General features: G+C 40.5%; 1 pseudogene across 1 annotated transcript; it reads right to left on the reverse strand.

Annotated features, from left to right (window-relative positions):
• Nucleotides 1-1,269: 1,269 nt before the first annotated feature.
• On the reverse strand, nucleotides 1,270-12,918 carry LOC147798494 (dimethylaniline monooxygenase [N-oxide-forming] 2 pseudogene; annotated as a pseudogene). Its single transcript, XR_015425980.1, has 4 exons — nucleotides 12,498-12,918; nucleotides 4,780-4,833; nucleotides 3,664-4,005; nucleotides 1,270-1,335 (listed from the first exon to the last, which is right to left on the reverse strand). The product of XR_015425980.1 is annotated as a dimethylaniline monooxygenase [N-oxide-forming] 2 pseudogene (transcript).
• Between the last annotated feature and the right edge of the window lie 119 nt (nucleotides 12,919-13,037).

The raw sequence follows: 13,037 nt of genomic DNA on the forward strand, positions 1-13,037 counted from the left end.
TGTTTGCATTGAATAAACGCGTGTTTTAAGGGGCTGAAGCCATATTTGCCTTCATAAATGACTCCGGGTTAAAGTTTGACTTTGGGTAAGTTCAATATCTTAGACACTTCTTTATTTAGCCTCAACTTGAGGTGGGGGTCTGTAATGGCCAACGTCACCCTCTTAGGCTCTGAGTGAACTTTGAAAGATACGCCCGGGATCGAGTTTATTAAAAAAGAAGGTATTCCAGGCGGTCTTTCACCACTGATCCAAGCAGGTCTACCATCCAAGTTTGTATCCCACTCGATTTCAGTAGCGTTTGTCACGTTGAAATATCTAGCTTTAAAGTGTAGATTTTTACTCCAACGGACTTGCCACCTTTTGTGTTAATAATATCGTGTTTTAATTGAAATGTCTGCTCGCTTTTGGTCAAATAAAAAGAATGCGTTTCCATTTTAAACTTATTTTACTATAAACGGTTTTTAAAGAGAGCGCCCTCTAGCGGCCTTCTTCATAAAGTATATATTTCATAACGGCGTCGCTCGGGTGTTTATCCAAAACTTGAAATAGGTCTTTTACTTTGTCTGGCGATTGATCCGTAAACAGTTCTTGATAACAGACGGCAATAAGAGCGCGAAATGGTTTGCCTCTAGAGATCTTGCCCTGTAAAACTTGGGTTTTTTGTTTTCTATGCAACCCGCTTGATCTTCTGTCAATTGAATGTCTAGTAATGTTTAAGTATTTTGTTTGTTTTAGATTTGGGCTTTTTATAAACAAAACGCTGATTGTACTTGCCGCCTACGTATACATTCTCCACTTCAAAGTCTGTATAAGGCTGTAATCTTCTAAAACAATCGTAACAATTGACAAATCCGTCTTCTATTCTTTTATTGACGTGTTTACAGGTGTCTTCTTTTGTTTTTACATACGCTTCTGGAGGAGGTTTTCCGTTAATTAAACCAAACAACTCTTGTAAATGTGATGGTAGGTAATAGCGAGTCATTGTCTTATTTGTTTAAGCACAGTTGCACTGTTCAGCGTCCTGTGTAAGTTCCACGGCAAGTACAGTTTTTATGTTTCATATTGAATCCTCGATTCGCGATAAACTTTCTGTGGATACGTCTAGCATTGCTAGTTGTCTAAACCATACAATACATGCACTTTTCGGATATGCTAGAAGGTTGTTTTTCCAACCTCACAATTATTTTAACAGCTGTCCCTGAAAACACCTACGCAGTTTCACTATGACGTTGATCAAGTCCCCCAAAAAGAGCTGTACAACTTTCAATCTCACATTCTTTCAGTAGCTGGCAACATGATGGCATCTGAATTTGACGCTTTGAAGTACATCGCAAGCTACAACAAAGAACAAATTGAACAAGCATAAGACACTGTTTTTACAGAACGAGAAGAGTAACGAGAGGAATTTGCTTCAAGTTAAAAGAACTTTCTGATCTGTTAAAAACACAGACAAAACGAGGATGTAAGCGAAAGGTGCGTATTTCTGATGTTAATCTTTGAACAACACGTCATATCACAAATAAAGTCACAACCAGAGATCGTATGGCGCCGCAAAGCGGCGCAAGATAGCGAACTTCACAGTGAATACTCGTAAAACGTTGTAATTGCATAGGCGCCATTTGAGCAAGCGATACGCCTGCGCAATGCACATTAATGCAAAGGCGCAGGCGCCGCAGCAGGAACGTGGACCTGGTGAGCCTGCGCCTAGGCATTACCATAAACTGCGCAAGCATATCGCTTGCTCAAATGGCGCCCATATCGCTTGCTCAAATGGCGCCCATGGTAATTACACACTTTGGGCAGAGTTGTCCATCTTGCGCCTTCGGCGCTATACGATCTCTAGTCAAGACTGAGTGAATACGAAGAACTGGAGGGCACACAAAACTATAACTGGAAGATAATTACCCGCGGATTAAAAGCAGACGTGACAAGCATTTCACTCGCTGGCATAAAAACAGAGCTTGTCAAGATGTGTGAAAACGAATCTAATGGACAAGATCTAGATTCAACCGGGACTGCTATACGCACCTTTGATAAACTATAAGGCGTGGTTTCTGGAAGAGCTTGACGTTTCTTATATTACAGCAACGGGGTATATGACATTTTGGCTTCTTATCAAAAAGTATCCTCGCCTGTTTGTGTGTGGTATGTCCTTCACGCAACTCCTCAAACACAAGTCACGTCTAACCAAATTTCTCAGGGGACTTCACCCTCCAGAAAAACCAGAAACAAAACACAAACTGGCATATCGCTCCACCGTTAAAAAAAACAAGGATTTTAATGAATGGCTGGAGTCTTCTTGTAGTAGTGGACTAATGGATGACATCGTTTCATCAACTCCAAACACAGACATGGATGTTGGATAACTTTATTTCTTTTTAAACATTTACGCAGTACATGTACATAGTTGAGCGCTCCGTGGGACAGACAATAAGTCGTTTGTTACACTTCAGTCACACACACGAGTCACCGCAGATTGAATAGATCTGTCACTTCCGTCATTGGCTAGACCTCGCTCAGCAAGGGAAGCGCCAAGTTAAATTACTAGAATTGGTATCGCTCGATCAGCACAACTTTGAACTCTGATTTTATTAGGTTGAGTTACATTGGTTTCCTGCTAGATGTCCCGTAGCTACAGGATAGATATCTTTTCCGGTAGGTTTTCTGACATAAAATAACTCCGCTATCCCAAGATTAATTAACGGGGCTTATATTTTTTTATAAACATGAGCTTACAATCAAATCTTTAATATGTATTAATTACTTTGAGTCGCTGTTATCACTATCAGATCCTAGTAACGATTGCAATGCTGTTTTATCCGAAATGACATTGAAAGTGTTAATCTTTAAAATGGCCTTTTCGACTTTATATCTAACGCTTGCACCGCAAGATAAAGTTCCATGTGTACCGTAGCACACGATGTATTTGTATGTCGCAAAGTTTATGTGGTCGAGTACATCAATCGTAGGTTGTTGAAGTTCATAGCAGATTTGATATCCAACGATAGTTTCGGGGGTTTTTTCTTTGGCACCAAATTTATAGACTAGATTTACGCCGTAGCAGATTGTTTTTGGCATCATAATCAACAGACGTTTTTCTTATAAAAAATGGGTAATGTTGTGTATGTCACGAGTCTGTTGGGGTTAAAAAGGGCCCGTATACAACGTTTGGGTCTGCGTTGTTGGCATTGAGACGTCCGTGGTCGTGGGTTACAATATAAGTTTGAGTTGACATGGTTCTAATTTACTCCAGATGCGGAAATTTTCTTTTCATTTTTTATAGGTTAATCCGCTCGATCTATTAAATCACCGGAAATAAATATTTGCTCTGGTTTATAAAGTCTATTTCCATTTTTTATTTTTCTCACTAGGCAGATGCTATGCTTTCGTTGTTGTACGTCCAGTTTCGCTTTCTCATTTAAATCAACTTTCACCTCGCTGCCATAAACAGATAACCAAGCCGCGTGAGCCGCGACTAATTTGGTATATTCCAATTGGGTGGCAAAATTACAGTCCATTTTGGAAAAGGGGGGGTAGGAAATTTTTTCAGAATTTTTAATTGGTGGTGATTTTGGAATTTTGGGATTTTTGGAAATTTTGGTTTTGGCGGGCCTTTGGTAGGGACCTGATGGAATTTTTGCGCTGGAATCGGCCTTTCCCTACTACTAGGCGAATGTGCTCAGTAAGACCAAATTTTTCGGCGTAAAGGTTACAGTATTTCTTCATATCAGCGTTGCGTAAGAAATTTGGCCACTGCTTAGGGAAGGGGAAGTCACTGAAACACATGGCCTCCTTGCTGGTGTTGGTAACGCTGGACTTGAAGACTGAGCCAGTCATCTGGAAGTCCGTGCCGTCACGGTAGACCCACAGACCGCCGATGGTGTCGGACTTCTCGAAGCAAGTTGGTTGAAGGCCTTCGTCGAGGCAACACTTGATGGCCGCTAAGCCGGTCACCCCACTGCCAATGATGGCGACTGATCTGGCGACTGTCTTCTCTTGCATCGTCTGTGGGAATTTAAGTTGACCAATAGACTGATTGCAGCTGCTAAGTCATGTGACCTACAATGGGTATCAAACATCAGCAAACATAGCGCCCACCCATAGCAAAGTGTTTCATAAGTGTCGACCAAAACTAATGCCGTCTGTCGGTTAACTGTAGGCAGACTACTGATGTACTAGGCACTAGACCAAAAATTGGCTTTTTTAAATATATATAACACTTATGACACGCTTTGCTATAGAAGGATGCCATGTATTTGTTGTTTGTTCAATACCCAATATAGATCACGGGACTTGGTGCAAGTTGACAAATCTGGTAATGGTAGGCCTATATATCTAAAAAGATGTTGTTCTATGTGGATCGTGGGGGAGGAAAGCAGGAGCCAGGAGGGATAAGTCAATAAATAAGAGGATGAAAATGAAGGCAATTCACACATGATTGAAAGTGTATTTTGAAAGAGATCATGTACACGTAAGAATGTATTTTGGCGAAATCGACAGTATGGCTTGCTTCCGACATTCTACTAACTAATTAAGCATATAAATTGTTGTTGTGAGGCGCTATGAATTACTTTATTCAGTTGAAAACCTAGAGATTACTAGGGTAATTGTTTCATTTATGATTGCTTTTCTTCCGGTTCTGGTTCTAAAATGCATTGCTTTTCGAGATTTACTTCATCCTGTGCAGGAATTTCGGGGTCTGGAAGTTTTCAAGATTTGTCAAGTCCATGTAAATTTTAAGAAGATTGTATATAAGTTCATCTTTTTAGTCAAACTTACTGTATTTTTTCTTCTGCAAAACTGATTCTAAATCCTTTCGTCGACTCTGGTTATCTGTTCACGTAGAAAACATGTAGCAATTAGCATCTGTGACAATTACGAGCTGAACAGTAAACCGGGCGTACTCGATGGACAGTTACTGGTTCGTAGTGACTTCGACAAAAAGGCGGACGCTCCACGATTTGCAGGCTACCATTGGACGATCGCTGACGTTGCGCGTTAAACTCCCGGTTCCATGTAAACGACGATCAATGCATGGCCGTTTTCCAATTCTCAACTTCGGCTCCGTCTCAGCCTTCAACTGTTTTTTATCTAGCTGACGTTGTAGCTGTAAGCGCAGTAATCAGTTTAATAGTGCCACAAAACATCGAATAAGATGCAAGAGAGCCAGAAATTACAGTAACCCAATTTAATTTAAACGCTCCAGGCCCACAATCGGGGATTGGTTTTGGGAACGAAGCCTGAGACGGAGCCCAAGTCGAGTATTGGAAAAGGGCCCATGTAACTCATGTGCAGTAGGCATGGTTTAAATTGAATGACGTCACACTTACGAACCGGATAGGGGTGCATTCCACCAAAGGTTGGATTTCTGCGCGCGAGCCCATTAATATTTTGTGATCCCACGGTTTTTTGGCGAGCTGCGAAGCAAATGCAATCCTATGTAATACTGATTTCCGTCTTCTGTCCGTCCGTCCGGCCGGCCATCCTCAAATATTAAAGTTTGTCCTTGCAGGTCCATGGGAATTCCATCAGTGTTTAAATAGTCTCACGTGGCATTAATGGTTAGAAACTTATGGATTTAATGAAAAAATTATAAAAGTTGAATGTTGACGTTTTGAGTTGTATTGTGTACTTACCCTGTATAGTACACTGAGCGAGCACTCCTGTAATGTACGTCATGTACATGTATGTATAGACAGTGTTTAGACGCATACAAAATAATGTACACGTACAGTATGCGGGAAAACGCAAGGGATGGGGGGAACTCCAAGTGACAGGATGTTTGTTGGGGGAAGGGTACCTGTAGGAGGAGGATCATGGGGACAAGGTACATGTATGTAGAAAGTGGATGAAATGCTGGATAAGGTTGACGTAATGGTTGGAATGGATTAGTGGGATGATGGGACAGCCTGAGTAAGAAGTGAAGGGAATGATGGGCAGGGGTGGAGTAGGAGATGGATGGGATGATGGGGAGGGGGCGGAGTAGGAGATGGATAGGATGATGGAGAGGGGGCAGAGTAGGAGATGGATGGGATGATGGGGAGGGGGCAAAGTAGTAGATGGATGGGATGATGGGGAGGGGGTTGAGTAGGAAATGGATGGAAAGATAAGGTGGAGATAAGGTGGATAAGACGTAAGATTGGAGATAGATAGGATTGGGGGTGGTGTCAAAGTAGACATTGTAGATATGGGATAATGGGATATGGGATGATGGGAAGAGGGCGTAATTATGCACCAGCCACCAAACTCGCAAATGCAAAGTTTATATAATCACGGACCATATACCAGGGGATGTGCAACCTAAGCTCAGAGCTGGTTCAGTGTGTGTTACGGCCGGCACAATATCAAAGCAGAAATTAAGTTGGATTATGTAACATCTTCTCTAATAATAAAACATATATTCCTGTCTACCACTTTGTTTCTTGTAATATTTTAAGTCAGGGTACACCCTTTCTAAAAAAATATGCTGCTCAAGATCAATACATTCTGAGAAAAGTGTACCACAAAATTGGGGAATTTTGCCTCATTAAACTTCGTTTCTCCTTGAAATCAATAAATGAAAAAGATTTATTCGTCAAAACAAATAGATTTAAGCACCGCGTCGGCGCGTCGTCTCGGCGTAACCACGGCTGCACTGTACATGCTGCAACCCGTGTCACGTGGTCGCGAGTTTTTTCGAGAAAGTCGAGAGCGCCTGCGGGGTAATATCAATGCGTAACACGCATGGAACCAAGGTCACACATGAGTTTGCACTGGGGCCACTCGCGGTTGTACATCCCTGGGTAAATGGTCCGTGACATACACATCCAGGTGTAGTCTGACTGTACTGGTTGGACCCACTTTCTACAGGCATTCCTCTCTCCTGTAAATAACTGTGAAGCCTTTGTACCTGGATCTCCCTTGGTGGTGGTCTTTGTTGCTTTACTTTTAAACGACAGGCACCTTTCAACACACAGTCTGCACACAGCACTGACTAGGTTTTTTCTCCGAGAGTACAATGAATTGTATTGCAAAGGTCAGTAAAATATCTTGCACATCTGTATTGCAGTCGTATGTCAACCAGTCTTGTAAAAATTTTGATGAAGCTTGGTTGGTATAATTTAATAACCATATATGTATAACTTGGATGTCTCTTAACATAAGCTGTTATTACAGGAAAGAAATTCAAATTCACAACAAGCAGCGAGCCGTGGCAGCTTTGCCGTTCTAGTTTACAATAATATATGTCATGATCATCATCTATAAATCCCAAATTTGGGACTGGCAGTTTCCAGTTCGGAGTATTTCTTTCACAAAAGGCCCAAAATTGCGGGCCTATTTTGAATAGAGGCGGGCGGCTACATTCAGAACTGAGCGCATAGTTTTATTAATATTTGGGGGGTATCTTCGGGGAGAGGTGAATTTAAAAAAAAAATCACGCGGCTAACCCCCATAAAATTGAAACAAAAAGTGATCCTCTGGCCATAATCTTGAGTTTTAAGTGAAAAAAACGGAGGCCAATCTCTTCCCAAGAGTCAATAGGCGGCGTTATTTGGTCGGATTCTGCACTGTTTTCGATGGGCGCGTATTTGGTGTAGTGCAACCATAGATTTTCACGTGATGACTTAGATACTACACTCAAGTAGCATGGTGATTATAAGCTCATGCTTGGAACAAGACGTGAGTTACGTGCCTAGCCTATGCTTACACACACAGTGTGACTCTAAGTTTGGCATTCAGACGTTTTTTAAGATCAACTAATTTAAAACAAATACCAGTAAACTAGCTCATACGTACATATTGGACAATATAGTTAAATCTCCAAATGAAATTTATATTTTTGTCTGATTTTTGAAATTTTGCAAGATTTGTAAATTTTTCAGAATTTCTTTGAAGGTTTCAAGATGGGTCTCGATTTTTTAAGATGTTCTTGAATTTTTTTTTCAAGCAGTGGCAACTATGAGAATGGTGTAACTGCAGCGTCCTGCCTGCCTTCGTACCGGCTTTGAAGCTATCAAATTTATAGTACAACTGCATTTTGCAGCCCTGTTATAAGCTGCCGAATGGCTGTTTTATGAACCAAGCAGTGCGTTAGATACGCGCATAGAGCTGAGCGTGCAGCGCGTTCGCATTTCTCTGCAGCTACCCGTGCAAGACCTTTCCAGACCAGTCAAGAATCCAAGCATAACTCCATGGCAAAGCACTTTAAAAGTAATCTTTACGAAAGTAGACGATAATTAGTCATCGAAACTTCAGTTATGCAGCTTTGGACGATGTCTACGTACGCTACTATTGTAAAATTTTAGCTACAAACAAAAGAATAATGCAAGTGTAACCCAAGTTATAGAGAACGTTGTTTACCTGATGTTGATGATTTTACAAGGACTGCAATGAATCACACAGACAGAGTAAGTTGTTTTCATGGTTGAGAGTAACCCGTTCGCCTTAAGACAATGGTTTGTTTTCCCTGTCTCCCCTTTTGACTAAAATTCTCTTGACATTAAACTAACTTGGTACTAACTTGATACTAAGCTTCCGGCAAATACGGAGACTTAAACTTGTTTAAGTGAAGGTACAGAGCGGAATTAGGGTAAAATGATTTTTGTAAAATGATTTTAGGTAACATGTTTTGCCAACGGAATATGACGCCTTTTTTAAAAATTGAAAGTGTTTTTAAAAACGAGTGTATTTTAAAAAACGAATGTCATATCAAAAAGATCGTATTTTTTACTTTTGAAATGCATTTATAAAAACTGAACGAAATTTTTAAAATACAATACATTTTTCTTTAGATTCGATTGGATTTTTAAAGAGCAATGAATTTGTATAGAAAGAACATATTTTCTAGTTTGGAATACATTTTAAAGGGTGAACATATTTTCAAAATTCAAATAAGATTTTACAAATCCAGCATTCTCTCAAGATATTGGAACGAATTTTTAAAGTCGAAACATTTTTTCGGCTTACGCACTGTCAGCCGAAATCTTTTTTCACCCGAATTTGAAAGCATCTAAATTGAGAGAGCATCTAATCTTTTCGACGGTGTTCAGCCCGAAGGTCCGAACCTTTTTGGACGATTCGGCTATTTTCGGCATGCGCATGCACAGGCAAACTGCAACAGCGGTTCCCCCAAGCGTATTTTTTTTTCCAAAGAGGGTTAGGGGTAATTGAGCCAGAAAGCTGACCCCTGATGGCGCACTTCCGGAACCCTTGGATAGGAAAAATAACGCGCAGAAATTTTAGAATTTGTAATCTCTTTTTGTTCAGTTACTTCTTAATAACTCTATTCCTAAAAAGCCTTTTGTAAAATATTTGCTAGCATATCAATTTATGGAAACTGAAAAATGGCCTGACCTAAAAGAGAAATAGCCTGCCAAATACTGAGCTATCACTTCCAAAAATCCAAAGTACACGAAGAACAGCGTAATTCGGTGGTCTCATACGCAGATGAAGAATTACGGAATAATTAGTTAGAATTAGCTCTTCTTCTTCTTAGTAAGGCAAACAAACTCCTCAAACGAGATATACTATTACAGGTGTGTGGTGGCCAGTGTATACTAATCGTGGGCTCCCCTGATGAAAGTATTTAGATCCATGTTGATTAATTTTGTCTGCAGCCTGTCAGCTGTTAGTTACTTGTCGCATGTCTATTGGCAGTAGGTTCCACTCAACTATGGTTCTAGCAAAAATGAGTATTTTTGTAACAGTCCTTTTTGATGGTGGGGTGAACAAAGGAAGTTGCAGTTGATTTCCGGGTGTGAATTTTATTGGCGGCTATTGTGACTTGATACAGTTGATACTTGCCAGTGTTGATGGCTATCGTATGATATATGGACTTAAACAGGAGTGTGAGTCCGGATACAGCCCGGCGGCTTTCCAGTGATTCCCATCCCAAGTCTGATAGTGCCACAAAACCTCAAGTAAGATGCAAAGAGCCAAACATTAAAGTACTGGGCCGATTTAAGTTAAACGCTTCAGGCCCACAATCGGGGATTTGATTTCCTACACGAAGCCCGAGACGGAAACGAGGTTGAGTATTTGAAGACGGCCTAGGAGGTTTTGCTTTCAGGCTCTATGTTAATATCAAGACCCCAGCGCGTGCGTACGAGATCGAGATTCGTCATGCGAACGTTGTTGAAGCTGCCAGAAGTCACGTAGGCCTACATGTACGTGTACAGTGGCGGCTCTACCGTGCCGGAAGTTTGTGAACAAAACTCTATAACCTATGGCAGACTGCTTCGATAATTTCAGTGCACCACATTCGATTACTGCCAAAACGTTACTGTGGTGATCATAGGAACAAACACGTGTCCTATGCAATCACAACGGACAGCTTGAGTTTACATGCAAGTCCAAAATTCAGTGTAGGCCGCGAGTACTGTCTTTCAGGAAGTGCTTGCCTAGTTTTTGTCGCTTTATGCACGTATTCTCAGTGATGCCTCAGTACGCAGAACATTTGGCAAGACTAACTCCAATCCTCAGGCATGTCAGGATTCTCAGGAAGGGCTGTCCTTTACATTTCACTGGTAGATTTCTGACGATTACTTTTCAAATAAACAGAAACTGAACGGCGTTTTGAGACGTTCCTGAACCCCCCCCCAACAAAAATCGAGTTGACAGGGCATGAAGTGCATGAATTGAAATTATGGAGAACACTTACCATTCCAAAACCCTGACACTATACTAGTCTGACGGGGTCTGCATGAAAGTATGATAATTCCAATTGTGGGCCTACACTCCGTTACAAAGAAGTAAAGTAAAATCCAGTAGGCAATTCAAAATAAATGCAAAGCAAGTCCAAAAATGATTTTCAATCAAAAAATTGTTTACAAAGAGAATGAACTATGTATAAGGATAGAAACCTTTCGTTGATACAATGCCTTAAGGTTTGGTCGTGATAAATCCTAGCGAGCCTTGCACACGAACATAATGTATTCAGTTCAGAGAACTTTGAAAATATTGAGCCATAATTCACGATTTCTTAGGTGCTTACATGGGACATGAACGCCATCTGCAAGAGTTTGTTCCTACTAATCACTATCGTAACCCTGGGCACTAATCAAATGTGGTGCACTGAAATTATCGAATCAAAGTTTCGACAAAAATATCAAAGATAATAGCAGTGCTAGTCTTCCATAGGTTGGTGTTTTGTTCAAAAACTTTCGTCACGGTGGAAAAGTACGGCACGGTACTAGTGGTAGCTTCAACGTCATCCGTGTCACGAAAGGCAATCTCTGTGAGTAACACGCATGCGTACGGGTTTTGATACTATAATTACCCCTAACCCGCCTAGGAAAAAAAATTACGCTTCCCGCAACCCGTTATGGTCGTTGCCTTTGGGACCTTCGTGCAGACTCTCTCCACGATAACATGGAGAACAGTCTGCATGCACGCCACGTATTTTCACTCCCATGTGCCTTTGTGTATAAAGCGCCCTTTAAGACTTTATTAGTACAAAAAATCAAACGAGGACGAAAGTGAAATAAATTTAAAATGATTAGAAACAAATATATAAAGGCCAAAAGAAGTATATAAAGGGCGAAACTAACACATGGCGTACCAAACCAATTTATATATAGGACAAAAGTACATTTAAAGGACAATGGTGATTTATACAGGTCAAAAACTAATAAATTTCCGACACTTCTTGCATAAACGACGACACTAATAAATATAGAACGAATTTGACTTCGAGGACATTTCATTCTTTCAGATGGCTGATAGGTCACTGCAGGAAAACATTAGTGACCCATTCTGATTGATATATAGAGTTCTTTCGATTTTTTTGGCTAATTTGTTAGAAATAAGCCAGATAAAACCTGCCCTTGAGGCTTAGTTTTAATCACAAATCTTGTTTGACTTTACACAGGTAAACTTAGGTTTACGGAAAATAAAAAGGGCAACCCATACATTTAGGCTGATACCTTTTAATTTGACCAATCTTTCAGTTTCTTGAACTCAACAAAAAATTACTCTTTTTTACCTTCAAAACGCAGTCAAAATCGACATCAACCTTCACTTTACGTTCAAACTTACAATTAGGTTTTACAGCATCACTGCCATCGTGCGCATCGAACACAGTTTCAAGTTACCGTAAGGCATCAACAAACTGCTAGTTTGCAAGCTGATTTAATAGCCTGCTATCTCTTCTAGTATGATCGCTTCGATTCCAAAACAGTACACTAGAGATCTCCAACCGGGGCTTGGCAATTAGCCTATTTGAAGTACGATAGACACAACAGGAAAACGCCATTTGAAGTGGATAAATGTGAGCAAACTCTAAAGATTTACCCAAACTAAATAGTGTCTTCCTGTTACGTCCGCCATGATAGGTGAATTCGAATTAGCACTGTGTGACTCATGTCACTTGCTCGTTCAACAGCCAAAATTCCCACAAAGATTGCATACTATCACACAAAGACAAGAATTCTTCCTCACTTTTACGAAACGTTGATTACTGGCTCAACGTTTCCTAACATTGTGAATAATTAAGAGCGGGAAAAAGATTTGAAACTCACAGTTTGGCTTGCAAACTTTCTTGGATGTCCAGATTTCATGCAGACTGCCAGCAGAAAATGTGTAGGTGGTTGGCTGTTTAGACTAAGTTTGGTATTAAGTCAAGACAAAATGTACATATTCCTCACTATACTTGTCTTCAGAAGAAAACAGGTTCGGTCTCGTGATGTGGACTACAAAAGCTTGGCATAGCAAAACTTGAGCCATCCTCAGCAATTTGGAAGTTATCTTAGCAAACATTCCACAGTACATCATTTACATGCACTACAAGCTTGTCAGAGCTGGCTAACAACAATGAATTCTCGCCTTCCTTGAAAAAGCCACATAGCCCAAATAAGTTCTTGATAAACGCACACACCGGACGTGTGTATATGGCTTTAATTAACCCAGGGCACCCAATTGTTCGGCATTTGCTTTCTGCTCCAAATGAAATTTGAACGTGATTTTCCAGTTGGGTGCCCTTACCCAAAGGGCGCATTTTCTGTCCTAAATTGTTTAGTGTCCCTGTTGATATAGAAACAAACTCGCGTAATCGCTTAAAA

This window comes from Acanthaster planci, linkage group LG07 (genome assembly GCF_054643075.1).
Source record: "Acanthaster planci isolate LZ-2023a linkage group LG07, COTS_SCS, whole genome shotgun sequence".
In the NCBI taxonomy this organism is placed as follows: Eukaryota; Metazoa; Echinodermata; class Asteroidea; order Valvatida; family Acanthasteridae; genus Acanthaster; species Acanthaster planci.